Consider the following 16,016-nt stretch of genomic DNA (forward strand, 5'->3'; position numbering starts at 1 on the left):
GAAGCCAACTCTGCCTCAGTCTTTCTCTTCCTTGAGGAGACAGAAGACCCTGAGGCAATGCTCCCTACCTCTGAAAGAGGGGCGTCCTTGTCCTTTATCCTCTGGAGCCACAGGAGCAGACGACCTTCCCTGTCTCTGAGGGTCTTTTGAGGGAAGGTTCTGCAGATTTTACATTCCTTTGCCTCATGATCCGGATACAAACAGTAGATACATTTTTTGTGTGGGTCCTCCTTAAACAGCCTTAACTTCCCACAGGAATCACAAGCCCTAAAAAGGGATTTTGAAGTAGACATTCTTTGAAGGTTAAAAAACCAACCAAAGTAAGTGAAAACTGAGCAGAGCTCAGGGAGACTCCCTTCACACGGCGTGCGGTAGAAAATCTGAGAGCCTGAGCCTCTGCGAAGAACATTCTGGTGGGTGCTGTCGCCTGATTGGCTGCAGTTTGGTCTAACATAATGACTAGGATAGTCATGAGTGTGGGAGCTTATTGCTCCTGTAGCTAGGGCTACTTTACTTCCTGGTTGGTTATTACCAAGGTTTTTTGGTTATTACAGGCATATTATTGCTTTTTTATATACTGTGGGACTCCCACTCCGACGACGGGGAATGATTCAGGCATGTTTATCTATGAAAGACACCCCAAATACTGGAGAAGTCCCAAATCACTCCTACCTGTCGCAACTCTGCCTGATTGCCCCATTTGCTCTTACTAACTGTTCACTCCGCCTGCTTCTGCTGACCAGTCACTCTGCCTGCTCCTACTGACTGCACTCTGACTGCTCCTACTGACTGTTCACCCCGCCTGCTCCTACTAACTGTTCACTCTGCCTTCTCCTACTGATTGCACTCTGCCTGCTCCTACTGACTGTTCAACCCGCCTGCTCCACCTAACTGCTCACTTTGCCTGCTCATACAGACTGTTAACACAGCCTGTGACTACTGGCATTTCGTTCTGGCTGCTCCTCTCGACTGCTTGCCCTGCCTGATCGCCTCTTTTGCCTCTACTGACTTCTCACTCTGCCTGCTTCTGCTGACCAGTCACTCTGTCTGCTCCAATTGACTGATCGCCCTGCCTGATTAGCCCCCCTCCTCCAAATAATGGCTCACTCTGCCTGTGCCTAATAGACAGTTCCTAATGACCACTCACTCTTTTTGCTACAACTGACTGCTCACACAGCCTTCTCACCCTCAGTGACCTCTCGCTCTGCCTACTGCTGCGGAGTGCTTTCTACTCTGCACACTACAAGGCCCTACTGACTAATCACGCTCCCTACTAACTGTTCTTACTGTCCTAACTCACTGCCCACTCAGGCTGCCTCCTCACGCATACTGTGCCTAGTGCTCCCTACTACATAACAATGAGCTGCTCACACGTTCCACTCACTCTGGCTGCACACTCTGAATTCTGACTGCTCCGGCTGGCTGCTTACACTGAGCGCTCGTGCCCAGCACCAGTACTAATTGGCTACTGCGCACCCCTACTGACTGCCGCCAGCGATTAAAGTGCTGCTTCCTCGTACTCACTATCTTTCTTATAGACAACCTTTTCACACTCTGTCTTCCGATTGACTGTACACAGTGCTTGTTGTACTGTCGCCTTCGCCTCCTACTCTGTGCTCTCCTGCCTGCTCCTAAAACCTGATCCATACACCACTGACTGCTCCAATTGTATGATCAATCCTGAACATCCTGCTCTGACTGACAGCTCCCTTTGAATGCGCATCTTCGCTGTTCATACTGCCTGCTTCCTCGGGTGAGCACTGCCCTCTCCTGCAGCTGGCGTGCTGCTTGCTCCGGGAATGAGAGAAGCTAGGTCTCCCCACGTACGTGCCTGCTCCAGGCACGCTGCTAGCTCCAGGTGCAAGAGAGGCTAGGACTCCAACTCGCTTATTTCAACTGTTTTTGTTAATTTTCCTGGGCAGTGCTTGCAGGAGCACTACGATTTTACATTAAACGAGCGCACTGAATGACGATGCTCATCAGCAGAGAACTACAGAAGAGGCACAGAGAAAATAAATAAACAGCAATTGTTAAAGCCAGTATCATACCTGTTAATTAAATGGCTTTGTTTAAACACACAGCACACAGCTTTCAGACAGCCGTCAATAAAAACAAGCATTTACAATGCAATGGTCTCGGCATCATTAAAGGTAGAGCTATTGGCATTGCTCATGACATTTCTTTTTTTTTCTTTAAATCATAAATAAATGGCATTGTCATTTACATTGTCAATACACACCACTCTGCACTCGACTGCACTCACCTGCACTGCACTGCACTCACATGCACTCACCTGCACTGCACTCACCTGCACTGCACTCACCTGCACTGCACTGCACTGCACTCACCTGCACTGCACTGCACTCACCTGCACTGCACTCACCTGCACTCACCTGCACTGCACTCACCTGCACTGCACTCACCTGCACTGCACTCACCTGCACTGCACTCACCTGCACTGCACTGCACTCACCTGCACTGCACTCACCTGCACTGCACTGCACTCACCTGCACTGCACTCACCTGCACTGCACTCACCTGCACTGCACTGCACTCACCTGCACTGCACTCACCTGCACTGCACTCACCTGCACTGCACTGCACTCACCTGCACTCACCTGCACTGCACTCACCTGCACTGCACTGCACTCACCTGCACTGCACTCACCTGCACTGCACTCCACTCACCTGCACTGCACTCCACTCACCTGCACTGCACTCACCTGCACTGCACTCACCTGCACTGCACTGCACTCACCTGCACTGCACTGCACTCACCTGCACTGCACTCACCTGCACTGCACTGCACTCACCTGCATTGCACTCACCTGCACTGCACTGCACTCACCTGCACTGCACTCACCTGCACTGCACTGCACTCACCTGCACTGACCTGCACTGCACTCACCTGCACTGCACTCACCTGCACTGCACTCACCTGCACTGCACTGCACTCACCTGCACTGCACTCACCTGCACGCCACTGCACTCACCTGCACTGCACTGCACTCACCTGCACTGGTCTGTACTCACCTGCACTGCACTCACCTGCACTGCACTCACCTGCACTGCACTGCACTCACCTGCACTGCACTCACCTGCAATGCACTGCACTCACCTGCACTGCACTCACCTGCACTGCACTCACCTGCACTCACCTGCACTGCACGCACTGCACTCACCTGCACTGCACTCACCTGCACTGCACTCACCTGCACTGCACTCACCTGGACTGCACTCACCTGGACTGCACTGCACTCACCTGCACTGCACTGCACTCACCTGCACTGCACACACCTGCACTGCACTGCACTGCACTCACCTGCACTGCACTCACCTGCACTGCACTCACCTGCACTGCACTCACCTGCACTGCACTCACCTGCACTCACCTGCACTGCACGCACTGCACTCACCTGCACTGCACTCACCTGCACTGCACTCACCTGCACTGCACTCACCTGCACTGCACTGCACTCACCTGCACTGCACTGCACTCACCTGCACTGCACTCATCTGCACTGCACTCACCTGCACGGCACTCACCTGCACGGCACTCACCTGCACGGCACTCACCTGCATGGCACTGCACTCACCTGCACTGCACTCACCTGCACTGCACTGCACTCACCTGCACTGCACTCACCTGCACTGCACTCACCTGCACTGCACTGCACTCACCTGCACTGCACTGCACTCACCTGCACTGCACTCACCTGCACTGCACTGCACTCACCTGCACTGCACTCACTTGCACTCACCTGCACTGCACTGCACTCACCTGCACTGCACTCACCTGCACTGCACTCTCCTGCACTGCACTCACCTGCACTGCACTGACCTGCACTGCACTCACCTGCACTGCACTCACCTGCACTGCACTCACCTGCACTGCACTCCACTCCACTCACCTGCACTGCACTGCACTCACCTGCACTGCACTGCACTCCACTCACCTGCACTCACCTGCACTGCACTGCACTCACCTGCACTGCACTCACCTGCACTGCACTGCACTCACCTGCACTGCACGCACCTGCACTGCACTGCACTCATCTGCACTGCACTCACCTGCACTGCACTCACCTGCACTGCACTCACCTGCACTCCACTGCACTGCACTCCACTGCACTCCACTCACCTGCACTGCACTCCACTGCACTGCACTCCACTCACCTGCACTGCACTCACCTGCACTGCACTCACCTGCACTGCACTCACATGCACTGCACTCACCTGCACTGCACTGCACTCACCTGCACTGCACTGCACTCACCTGCACTGCACTGCACATACCTGCACTGCACTCTGCACTCACTACTCTGCACTCACTACTCTGCCCTCACTACTCTGCACTCTGCACTCACTACTCTGCACTCACTACTCTGCACTCACTACTCTGCACTCACTACTCACTACTCTGCACTCACTACTCACTACTCTGCACTCACTACTCACTACTCACTACTCTGCACTCACTACTCTGCACTCACTACTCTGCACTCACTACTCACTACTCTGCACTCACTACTCTGCACTCACTACTCTGCACTCACTACTCACTACTCTGCACTCACTACTCACTACTCTGCACTCACTACTCTGCACTTTGCACTCACTACTCTGCACTCTGCACTCACTACTCTGCACTCACTACTCACTACTCTGCACTCACTACTCACTACTCTGCACTCACTACTCACTACTCACTACTCTGCACTCACTACTCTGCACTCACTAATCTGCACTCACTACTCTGCACTCACTACTCTGCACTCACTACTCACTACTCTGCACTCACTACTCACTACTCACTACTCTGCACTCACTACTCACTACTCTGCACTCACTACTCTGCACTCACTACTCTGCACTCACTACTCTGCACTCACTACTCTGCACTCTGCACTCACTACTCTGCACTCACTACTCACTACTCTGCACTCACTACTCACTACTCTGCACTCACTACTCTGCACTCACTACTCTGCACTCACTACTCTGCACTCACTACTCTGCTTTCACTACTCTGCACTCACTACTCACTACTCACTACTCTGCACTCACTACTCTGCACTCACTACTCTGCACTCACTACTCTGCACTCACTACTCTGCACTCACTACTCACTACTCTGCACTCACTACTCACTACTCTGCACTCACTACTCACTACTCTGCACTCACTACTCTGCACTCTGCACTCACTACTCTGCACTCACTACTCTGCACTCACTACTCTGCACTCACTACTCTGCACTCTGCACTCACTACTCTGCACTCACTACTCTGCACTCTGCACTCACTACTCTGCACTCACTACTCTGCACTCACTACTCACTACTCTGCACTCACTACTCTGCACTCACTACTCTGCACTCACTACTCTGCACTCACTACTCAGCACTCACTACTCACTACTCTGCACTCACTACTCACTACTCTGCACTCACTACTCTGCACTCACTACTCACTACTCTGCACTCACTACTCTGCACTCACTACTCTGCACTCACTACTCTGCACTCTGCACTCACTACTCTGCACTCACTACTCTGCACTCACTACTCTGCACTCACTACTCTGCACTCACTACTCTGCGCACTCACTCCTCTGCACTCCCTCCTCTGCACTCACTCCTCTGCACTCACTCCTCTGCACTCACTCCTCTGCACTCACTCCTCTGCACTCACTACTCTGCACACTCACTCTGCACTCACTACTCTGCACTCACTACTCTGCACTCACTACTCACTACTCTGCACTCACTACTCTGCACTCACTACTCTGCACTCACTACTCTGCACTCACTACTCTGCACTCACTACTCTGCGCACTCACTACTCTGCGCACTCACTACTCTGCGCACTCACTACTCTGCGCACTCACTACTCTGCACTCACTACTCTGCACTCACTACTCTGCACACTCACTCTGCACTCACTACTCTGCACTCACTACTCTGCATACTCTCTGCACACTCTCTCTGCACACTCACTCTGCACACTCACTCTGCACTCACTACTCTGCACTCACTACTCTGCACTCACTACTCTGCACTCACACTCTGCACTCACTACTCTGCACTCACTACTCTGCACTCTGCACACTCACTCTGGACTGTGCGCGCCGCCGATATCATGGAATCTTCCACCACACTTTCTAAAACTCTATAGTCCGAAGCATAATAGGCACAGAACCAAAAGAAGGGTAGACATTGCTTAAAATAATCTTATTGTATTTATGAGAAGCAAAAGCGAGACTGTGAAATGTGCTGAATATCAGTTTGTTATGAATCAACAGAGTGGAGTTAGAGAACCAAGAAATAGTAATTTAGAATCCGGGTTAGAAGGAGTAGTAATCACAAGCTGAGCATCAACGGGCGCGAAACAGCGTGGTGGGCGCGCAGGAGACGCAGCGTGAGCGTGCACATCAGCTGAAGATCGCCGGAGAAGATTCCGAGTCTGCCTGCTGCCCTGACTGACCCGCTGCGGAGGGAAAGAGCCCGGTGAGTGGGGGTAGAGGGGGGGCGGCAGAGAGGGAGTGGGCAGAGAGGGAGGGTGTGTGTGTGTGTGTGCGCGCGTGTGTGTGTGTGTGTGCGTGCGTGTGTCTGTCTGTGTCTGTGTGTGTCTGGTGTGTGCCTGCCTGCCTGCCTTTGTGTGTGCGCGTCCACAGACCCTGGTCGGCTCGTGCACCGCTCTGTACTCCCTTGCGAGCTTACTCGGCGACAATAGTTCTCGTTGCCGAGACCTAACAAGCGGCCGTGAAAGTGAAAGTGATCCCAAAAGCGATTGCGCAAAGGCCACGCTAATTAAAAGCACACGCGAAGCTGCATTTTTGTCGCTATGGCAACAAAATGGCGTCGGACTGTCCACAGTCCCACCGACACGCGCATGCTGTTTGCTATGGACAAATTAGAGCAGCCATCTTTGTCCATGCAAATGCGTGCATGCAAGCCCTTGGCAGAATTGATTCCAAAAGGTACTCACAATGGTGGGGGCAGCGCATATGCTGCTTTCGTCAGGCGAGACCTAAAAACAAAAGAAATGCCCCCCTATAAAATTCCAACTGCCTCTAGAAGAGCCTGGTCGCCAATGAGGGGGATGTGGCCCCCAGTACCTGCCACAAGATGCTGGACTGCTGCCAGGCCAGTGACTGTGGTACAGTCTGCTGTCGGTACTGACCTGATATGTCTTGTCATCTGTGAGGTCATCAATGTCCTTTTTATAACATCTGCGACTCCAAGTGCGAAGTAATGAGCGCTGCACTGGGGGAGTCATGGGTCACTGCTCATCACAGCAGGCAAATGTCACTGTTTTTTTTAGGTTTTCAGCATAAACATATCAAGACATAATAAGGCATTTTGAGGGCAATTTCAGTGTTTTTAATGACAAAGATTTTTCTCTTCTGTTCGAAATAACAGAACTTCCTTTAAAGAGCTATTTTCGATTATTCCTCTTGGTTCTTAAGCACCATGCCTCGGCTACGGCCCAAGCTAGAAGCCACTGTGCATGGCAGGAATGTGGGTGCAGGCTGTGGTCATGGATGGATGCCAAGAGACATGTCAGTAATGTAGCCTTGTGCCCAACATGTGCCCATATCTTAATGTCAAGTTAGGGGTAATTCTTTTATGTATTTCTTAGTACAGTCGAGAGCAATGGGATGTAATATGGGAAATGTTTCTTTTAGTTTGCCCCAAAATTACTTTGCCAACAGGGATAATCAGTAGGAAGAAAAGAAAACAAACTGGACCTGTGAGAGTTTCTGATGATTCGTGTAATGGCGCCAAACTTCTATATGCAAATCGGAAAGGCCTTTTCTTATGAAAAGGGCAATTTAATCTTAAGCACAGAGTTGCTGTTGGTGACTCTGTAATCCATTTAATTGGCTCTCTGTGGGTCTACCTACATCTTTCTGCGCACCTTGCAAGCATTTTTTAATTAATATATTTACCTCTGCATTTCCCTTTCAATGCACGTGTCTATCTACAATATTTACAACCAGCATTAAGAATCTTGTGCTCTAGAGGAGGCAGTTGGTAACAAGTTTGGGAAGTGCCTATCTGGTCATCGTAGGGAAAATACAATCACACAACAAACGAATGCCGCTTACACAACAGATTGACAATCAATATATCTTTAATAATGGTTTTAAAAACAATATTCCATACAAACTAAAATATGTACAATAAAATAACATATTTACAAAAATATACATTTCTTGCAACCCATATTGAAATGTCCAAAAGAGGATATACCATCTGTAGCAATTTCTATTGGTGTGCGTGGCCTTCGAATAGGCCCAAAAGGCACCACGGCAACCAGGGGGAGGAGTGAACCTGCGTGTCTGTGCACGTCACTTCCGCCCTACCAACCATGAACAAATATCACTGCCAGATCCTTCCTATACTGTCTGTAGTCTTTTGTTGAGAGACAGTCTGCACAATTGTGATAGGTTGTTTGAAGCCCGCACTGGAGATACCATGAGGTTGAGGGTTCCTAAGTAACAAATGATAAAAAATAAAAATTAAAAATAAATTATTGTGAATTTCAAATTTATTTAAATCGTTTTCACTCCACCAACATAATGTGCACCATTTTATTTAATTGAACCTTAAGCTGGTTAAGTTAGAACTTTTCCCAATGTTTGTTGTTTCATTGTGTAGGCGTTATGGAGATTTCCTTTTTGCCTGATGTTTGTATTTTAAATGCAAGTCTACTGTTAAGAAGAAGTAGAATCTTTATGAACCCAGGCTTGCACACGTGATTTAGTGATTTCTTTTTCAATTCTACATCCCTTTGTTTTACAGTCCGATGTTTGTTTTTCTCCCACTATACTGTTCACTAGGATTGTATACAGTGGCATTCCTACTCTGATCCCACCAGGTTGTATTTACACGTAGACGGTTCTTTAATGTTTACCGATGTCCATATGTCCACATTCATTATTTGACGTCGAGTTAATTTGACCCACAGTGCGAATGATACCGATTTTACTTCAACTTGGGTAGTTTTATAAAAATATATACAATTGTTTTTTTATCTTTCAGTTGTATCAGTATTTGCCTCAATTCATTCTTTAGTAAAAAGCAGGGTTTTTCTCTATAAAGAGGCCCAGTTTTCTTTTTTAGATCGTTATGGAACATTAATAAGTCAAATCATTTTAATAAAATTCCATATGCCTTATTCTGTTTTATTACCAGTGGTTTGTGGTTGGTGGATCGGGTTTGTTTTTATGGTATTTTTAGTCTATATTTTTATAATAAGGCATATAATTTCAGTGCATGTTTTGACGCTTTTTACTTATATTTTGTTTTATAATACCGAATTAGAAACAGATTGGTATGCAAGAAAGTAATACTCATTTTTTTCATGTAAATGTTTGAGTCAAGCACAGCATTGCTATAGTGCACATTTGTCTCACCATTCATTTTGCGCAGTGTTCCAAAAATGCTAGTTCAAGTTTTGCTTTTGTTCCACATTTATTTTTATTTAGAATAGTGTATTTACTTAGGGCCAGATGTTTCTTCTGAACAGTCATCCTCACTCTGATTTCACCTTGAGCTAAAATACACAGTATGTGTCCCATTCTTTTTGAATAATTTAATGTATGTAAGTCCACTGTATTTTTGCACCACATTTTACTTTAATGTAACTGAATATGTATGGCTGTTCACGGCTACATTGGTGTAAATACGGATGTTGAATTGAGTCTTGTTATCAAAAAGGCTTGTTTTACTTACCACAATGTGCATGATTTAATGTATGTTTCGTAAGCAAGAGAGTAAACTTCTTTGATTGGCTTTGATGTTTCCCTTTTGGGCACAGTAATTCTGCTGAACATTGAGATGATAAAACTACTGTTCAGCGCTCTAGAGCTCGCTTTTGTAAACATGTCTTAGGCCACCGTTTGTAGGAGGCACACCAACCATCTGTTACAGGCCTCGGTTCAAAGACAGTTGGGATGTTGACATTAACAATCATGTTTTTATATAGCACTTCATAAAACAATCCTAAATTACAGGTGTTACTATTACACAATGTAATAGTGTTCAATTTACCGGCTTGCGGGGATGGGAGGCTGGCTTCGGCCTAGTTTGGGATCGAACTTGTGGTCTGCAGCTCCCCGCAATGAACCATCAGCTCGCTCAGCCACGCTGCTGGCTTTGAGGGGGCCACCCTTGGCCCACAGCCCGTTGAAGAGGATGACTTGGGGTTCTGGTCTTGGGGGACAGGCCATTGGGTGGGACCATCTTTGGGGTCCTAGCTGTGGACCTTTTGGGCTTGGTCGTGGTAGCCAGACTTATAATTATGTGCAAGGTAAAATCAATAAATGCAACTGTGCCCCAGTTCCCTCCTTGTCCCACCTCACTTTCAGTCATCTGCACCCACGCTATCACTGGGTTTTAAAAGCATCATATGTGAGACGCGCCTGCTAAAAATCACATGCGCTCCATGTAGAGCAACCGACTCCTGCTTCCTGATTCTAACATCAAGGACCTGAGATCATATTAAACATAGTGTTCAAATACAAAACACGTGGATTTGTTACATGAAATGCATCTCTTTAATAGAGGCGGACATCTCAATTCAATCAATGTCCAGCGTTAGTGATGGACGGGGCCTGCGTAAAGTTATCAATCGGGTACGCCATTTATGTGACACAATAAACACAAGATTTAAAGGCCTGTTTACAGAAAACGAGCACTCAGAAGGATACAGTAAATAAGGTTTGGGTAAGGGAAGGGACGAACTCAAGCTGGACGGCCTAAAACAAATAAAGCAAGCAAATAGAAAGCCAGAAAATGTGAGTTACAACCCACAAAGCCAATGGACAGCAATGGACGGAAGGCGTTCCTAGGTCAACTTTCTGGATGTCTCCAAGATGTCGTCAGCAAGCCAGACAGCTGCCCTGTCGGGTGAGCTTCGACCCAAAAACACTGGCCCATGTTCATTCAAATGTATTTTTTTTTTTTACAATGTTGTGGCCTCTTATCCTTCTGCGACCTAAGTCCACAAATAATTTGCAAGTTAACGGTCAAGAATGACATAAAACTACCTCCTTGAAACACATCTAAAACAGGGAAACAGACTTATGAGAAACTTCATGATAAGCTGTTCAGTAGAATCCGTTACAGTAGTCTGGTTTTTCAGAGACTTAAAATGGAAAAGCTTCTATTTTCAACCCCCTGTCTTTAATTTTCCCACCTGGACAGATATGTATGAATATGCACATAACAAAACTGAGCTGAAAGTGATACGAGTGTGCTAACTCTCGTGCAAGTTTCTAAAACAGTCTAAAAAGTGAACTCCCCTATAGAATTGCTTCATACACTTATCTGCATAATAATAAAGATACCAAACCTGAGGTAAATCTGCTCTATGCCAAATTTTGTGCAGACTCATATGTGCATTAAAGTTATTACTAAATGAAAAAATGTTTTAATGGAACTTCAACTTTAACAAAAATATATATTTAAAATAGTGATTTCAAACTGTAATTTGTATTTAAAAGGGGCATTTAAAAAAATATATTTTCATAGAGAGAAATTGTTTCTTTTTTTAATTTTCAGAATACCTGCAAATAGCATGTTACAATGTGGATATCTGCTTGTGTGATTTATGCCATGCCATTTTTTGTGTTTCGTTGTTATAAAAAATATTGAACCGAAAACAGAACGCAAGCAGTGAAAATTGTGCAGTAAGTTAAACTCACATTGAAGAGGCCTACGACCCTTATGTTTCGTAGGAGTATTGTTTCCATGCATTGGGTAATTTTAATATGCTCTGCCAGGCTGTTAACAGTATTTTTCTAATGTCAAGTTCACACTTCTCTGCTATTCAACTGCAATTTCACCTTGCAGTGTAGAAATAAATGTGTAAACTTGCACTTACCAATCGTTTGCATTCTATACAATATTTCGATTATATATATATATATATATATATATATATATATATATATATATATATATATATATATATATATATATATTACCTACTGGCGGTCGCCAGTAGGTATATATAGTTAGGATTTTTTCTCTATGGGATTTTTGAAAATTCTATGTCTAATAACTTTGGCGTTTGTGGACGGAATTGGCTGAAATTTTCAGGAAAATGGCACATTTTGTTTCTGAGCAGCCCTTGAAAATTTGGGGGGGGGTTCGTCAAGGGGGGGCCGAGAAAAAAGGGGGGTCCCAAAACGTGTTTTTAACATTGAGTTTTCCATAGGGCGGTTGGCCTCACTTTTAGCCCGAACGGCTGAATGGATTTGCACGAAACTTGGCAAAATTGTAGGGACTGGTAGCCCGATGTGCCTTTTGTAGGTCTCAATATATGTGCTCCAGTGGATTTTGAGAAATTAACGTTTAAAAAAAGATATATATCTGTAACAGCGGACCGGGCAGCGTTCTAGGACGCGTACTTTTCGCGCAACGGAGCTTTGTGAAGCGAAGCTGATTGGTTCTCTGGCGTCTGTCAACATTCCAAAAAGTCCGTAGCGGCCGCCATCTTGTCTCTCGGTAGGATCGAGAGACAAGAGGAGGCCAAAGCAAAGGGGGAAATAACCATAAGGGGGCATAGTAGATCTTCGCTGACCCCCTAGGTTTGATGTGGAGGTTTTAAAAGGGCCCCGCGGGGCAAAAAAAATAATAATAATAATAATCGAACGGCTGAATGGATTTGCACGAAACTTGGCAAAATATTAGGGACTGGTAGCCCGATGTGCCTTTGCTAGGTCTCAATATATGTGCTCCAGTGGATTTTGAGAAATTAACGTTCAAAAAAAGATATATATCTGTAACAGCGCTCCGCTTCGCGTAACGGAGGTTTGCGAAGCTGATTGGTCATTCTGTCACTGGGCTATAGTTGGGCTACATCTGGCTGATATTTGGGCTACATTTGTTTTTTTGTGTGTCTGGCGGCCATCTTTGGGCTACATTGGGCTACATTGGGCTTCATTGGGCTACATTGGGCTACATTTGGGCTCCAACATATATATAGGCCAATGTAGCCCAATATATATTTTTCAAAGTTAATTTTCGTAAAAACCACTGGAGCATATATCTTGAGACATAGCAAAGGCACATCGGGCTACCAGTCCCTACAATTTTGCCAAGTTTCGTGGAAATCCATTCAGCCGTTCGAGCTAAAAGTGAGTCCAACCGCCCTATGGAAATGAAGGAAATGAATGGGTAATTTGTAATTAGCAAATAGCTAATCGCAAACTAGGAATGGTAAAGAATCGCTATTTATTCCTTAAAGTTCGCTATTTAGGAAATGCAAAAAACTTTGATGATACATATGGCGGTTCATCTCTAACAAGATAAGAAGCATAGGGATACATTTATGATGACTGGCGCATCACCAGGGATGTGTTAGTCATTCTGTGCCGCTGTTCCGTCACCTATGGTGTGCTGCATTTACAATGCGGCGCATCATGGGGCAAAAACAGCACAGATGCGTGATGTATCTGTGCCGTAAAGGTGGCGCATTGCTGGAGTTGTATCGCAAGTGTGATGAAGCTCCAGCAAGGGTCGGGGGTGCCCCTGTCGCAGGGTTTCTGTTCTCACACAGAACTGTGGACAGAGGATTGGAACCTCGGCGAATTAGGGTGTCCCAAAACTCACGTTAGTAATCAAAAACCCCTTAGCAAGCTAGGTACAGTGTCACATTGGATATAACAAACTCTCAATGTTTAGACAATCCAGAATATGAACTTATAGTACCTCAGGATACGTGGAACTCATGAACAGTCGGTCGTTATATATTTCTTAGAAACCAGAACATGGAGTTAAGAAGAACACATGTGTATTTGAAATGTTTATTTACTAATGCCGTCTTCTCAGGCATAGTATCTTAGATAATACAAGTACACATATTATCAGTAGCAAAATTACCAGCATAGTTACTAGTACATAAAAAGCGAATGGTGATAGTATGTTAACATGCTGTAAATGAATAAGAGTTAGCAACACTTATAAGCAGCCGCGGGCCGTGGAGGGAGTTACGGTGAGGCAGGGAGGCGGGGAGGGGGAGAAGCAGGGTGGAGAATACAAGTACACATATTATCAGTAGCAAAATTACCAGCATAGTTACTAGTACATAAAAAGCGAATGGTGACAGTATGTTAACATGCTGTAAATGAATAAGAGTTAGCAACACTTATAAGCAGCCGCGGGCCGTGGAGGGAGTTACGGTGGGGCAGGGAGGTGGGGAGGGGGAGGGGCAGGGTAGAGAGGGCTCCACCCTGCTTCTCCCCCTCCCCGCCTCCCTGCCTCACCGTAACTCCCTCCACGGCCCGCGGCTGCTTATATCTCACCCTCCCTAATACACATATTATATTATTTGCTAAGAAGGTCTCTTTGTGTTGGTTTAGGGCGTGCCCATACTTTAGTGTCTTAGATTTGAAGGAATCACATCAGCATACACCAGCTCTCTCTTCATGTGAACCGCATCAACTGTTGTGTATGTGTGTTCGGCAAAGCAATATAAAACCCGCCTCATGCCCAGAATTGGCAGAAGTTGCACTTATGTTATGAGTATGAAGTCGTGGAGATCAGACCTCATAACAATTCTGTATCGTGTTGTTCTTGAAACTTTAGCACTCGCTGTACAGATATAGTTTAACAAGCAAAGCAGATAGTAGAGCAATAACATATTATTCTCATGTAAACCACGATGAACTACTAGGTGGAAAGCTAAAGCAACAACTAAGTGTCGTGTGCAGAAGTTGCAAAAAAGGAAAAATGGCGTTTAAACCGGTAATGAGCCCATGCTAACTTAACACGGTGTAAAGATATCCAGGACCTAGATGACACCTCCCCATGATCCGGAAACGAACTGAATAAGATAATAGAAGTGCCATCTCATGAGAGCAGATTGCAAGTTTATATGTGGACGGTCCGCAAGGTAAAGCATTAAAAACTAGGAAAATTTAATGCTAAAGAAAAATAAAACAGCCAAGTACTTTATCGAGTCTTAAGCCAATAGGCAAGGTAAATAATAAAAACTTGACAAATAAGTCAATGAATTGTCAATGAAATGCTAGTACTCAGCATATCAAACATGAAAAAGGTCTATGACATAACTGTGTATGCAACATAAGCTGCAACAGCCTCCAATAGGAAGTCACCGTCTTCATCCGAAAACAGTTCAGCCATCCAATTTAAAAGCGGAAAAGAACATACGTGCTCTCCCAGCACCGGATCCTCTATCACCATCAGAGGACAGCTCGGTGGGTTTTCAAGAAAGCTCTGTTCCAAGAAAGACTGTGCTGCCGCCAGTAAATTCCAGGGACCAATTAGTCCATGCATCAATGCCACAGCCATAATCCTTTCGCCAGGACAAACCAACTCGTGAGTAATGATAGGAGTCATCAGCTGATTAAAGTCGACGTCAGGAGAAACCGGTCCGCAGAGACACAAATCAATGGCCCAATCGAAATCACAGGTCAGGCAGTGAAATACAGGCTGGACACAGGTGAAGTAGGAGAATCGAAAAGATAATCCATATGCCGTGCTTAATATCGCCAACGGCATTGTGCCATAATATTCTAGCATGCGATTGCGGAACAGTGTCAGCAGCTGCAGGGTGGGAGGTTGCATAGGAGGGACATCCATATTTAAAAATGTAAAAAAGCACAAGAGCGTCCGCTGGTAATGCAAGTAAAAATGCCAATCCACGAAGCAGAGTGGAGAAAATAGAATGAAAGAAAGCAGGGATGACTCCAAAGATTTTCTCAAATGAAGTCACGAGACCACTGGTAACAACTTTAAAAAAGTGCGCCAGGGCCTTTGTGGAGGATGCGTTAAAGATAGTCCGAACCATCTTGCTGAAATTGAAAGGCAAATCTGAATTGAGAAGGGTCTGCACCTCTGTACGGGTGTTCGCTATGTGAAGCACGAAAGTTTCACGGGCCGAACTCAAGGCCACCTCTCTCTGAGACAAAAGAGCTCTTATTCTTGCCATGCCGTTGAAATCTCTCCCAAGGTTGGTATTCGTGGCCAGATTGAAAACT

The 16,016-nt window shown here is 46.0% G+C and overlaps 1 protein-coding gene and 2 long non-coding RNA genes across 3 annotated transcripts in view; 1 reads left to right on the forward strand and 2 right to left on the reverse strand.

The window, feature by feature from the left end:
- Positions 1-16,016, reverse strand: part of LOC144791566 (uncharacterized) — a 291,511-nt gene that overhangs the window by 124,785 nt on the left and 150,710 nt on the right. The window lies entirely within an intron of this gene.
- Positions 1-16,016, forward strand: part of BCL6 (BCL6 transcription repressor) — a 212,062-nt gene that overhangs the window by 87,694 nt on the left and 108,352 nt on the right. The gene's annotated exons all lie outside the window — the stretch shown is intronic.
- Positions 8,120-16,016, reverse strand: part of LOC144791568 (uncharacterized) — a 68,506-nt gene continuing 60,609 nt past the window's right edge. Inside the window, exon 2 of the long non-coding RNA XR_013602425.1 lies at positions 8,120-8,497. This is a non-coding gene — a long non-coding RNA (uncharacterized LOC144791568). The remainder of the gene's footprint in view (positions 8,498-16,016) is intronic.

The sequence above is a fragment of the Lissotriton helveticus genome, chromosome 11 (genome assembly GCF_964261635.1).
Source record: "Lissotriton helveticus chromosome 11, aLisHel1.1, whole genome shotgun sequence".
NCBI lineage: Eukaryota > Metazoa > Chordata > Amphibia > Caudata > Salamandridae > Lissotriton > Lissotriton helveticus.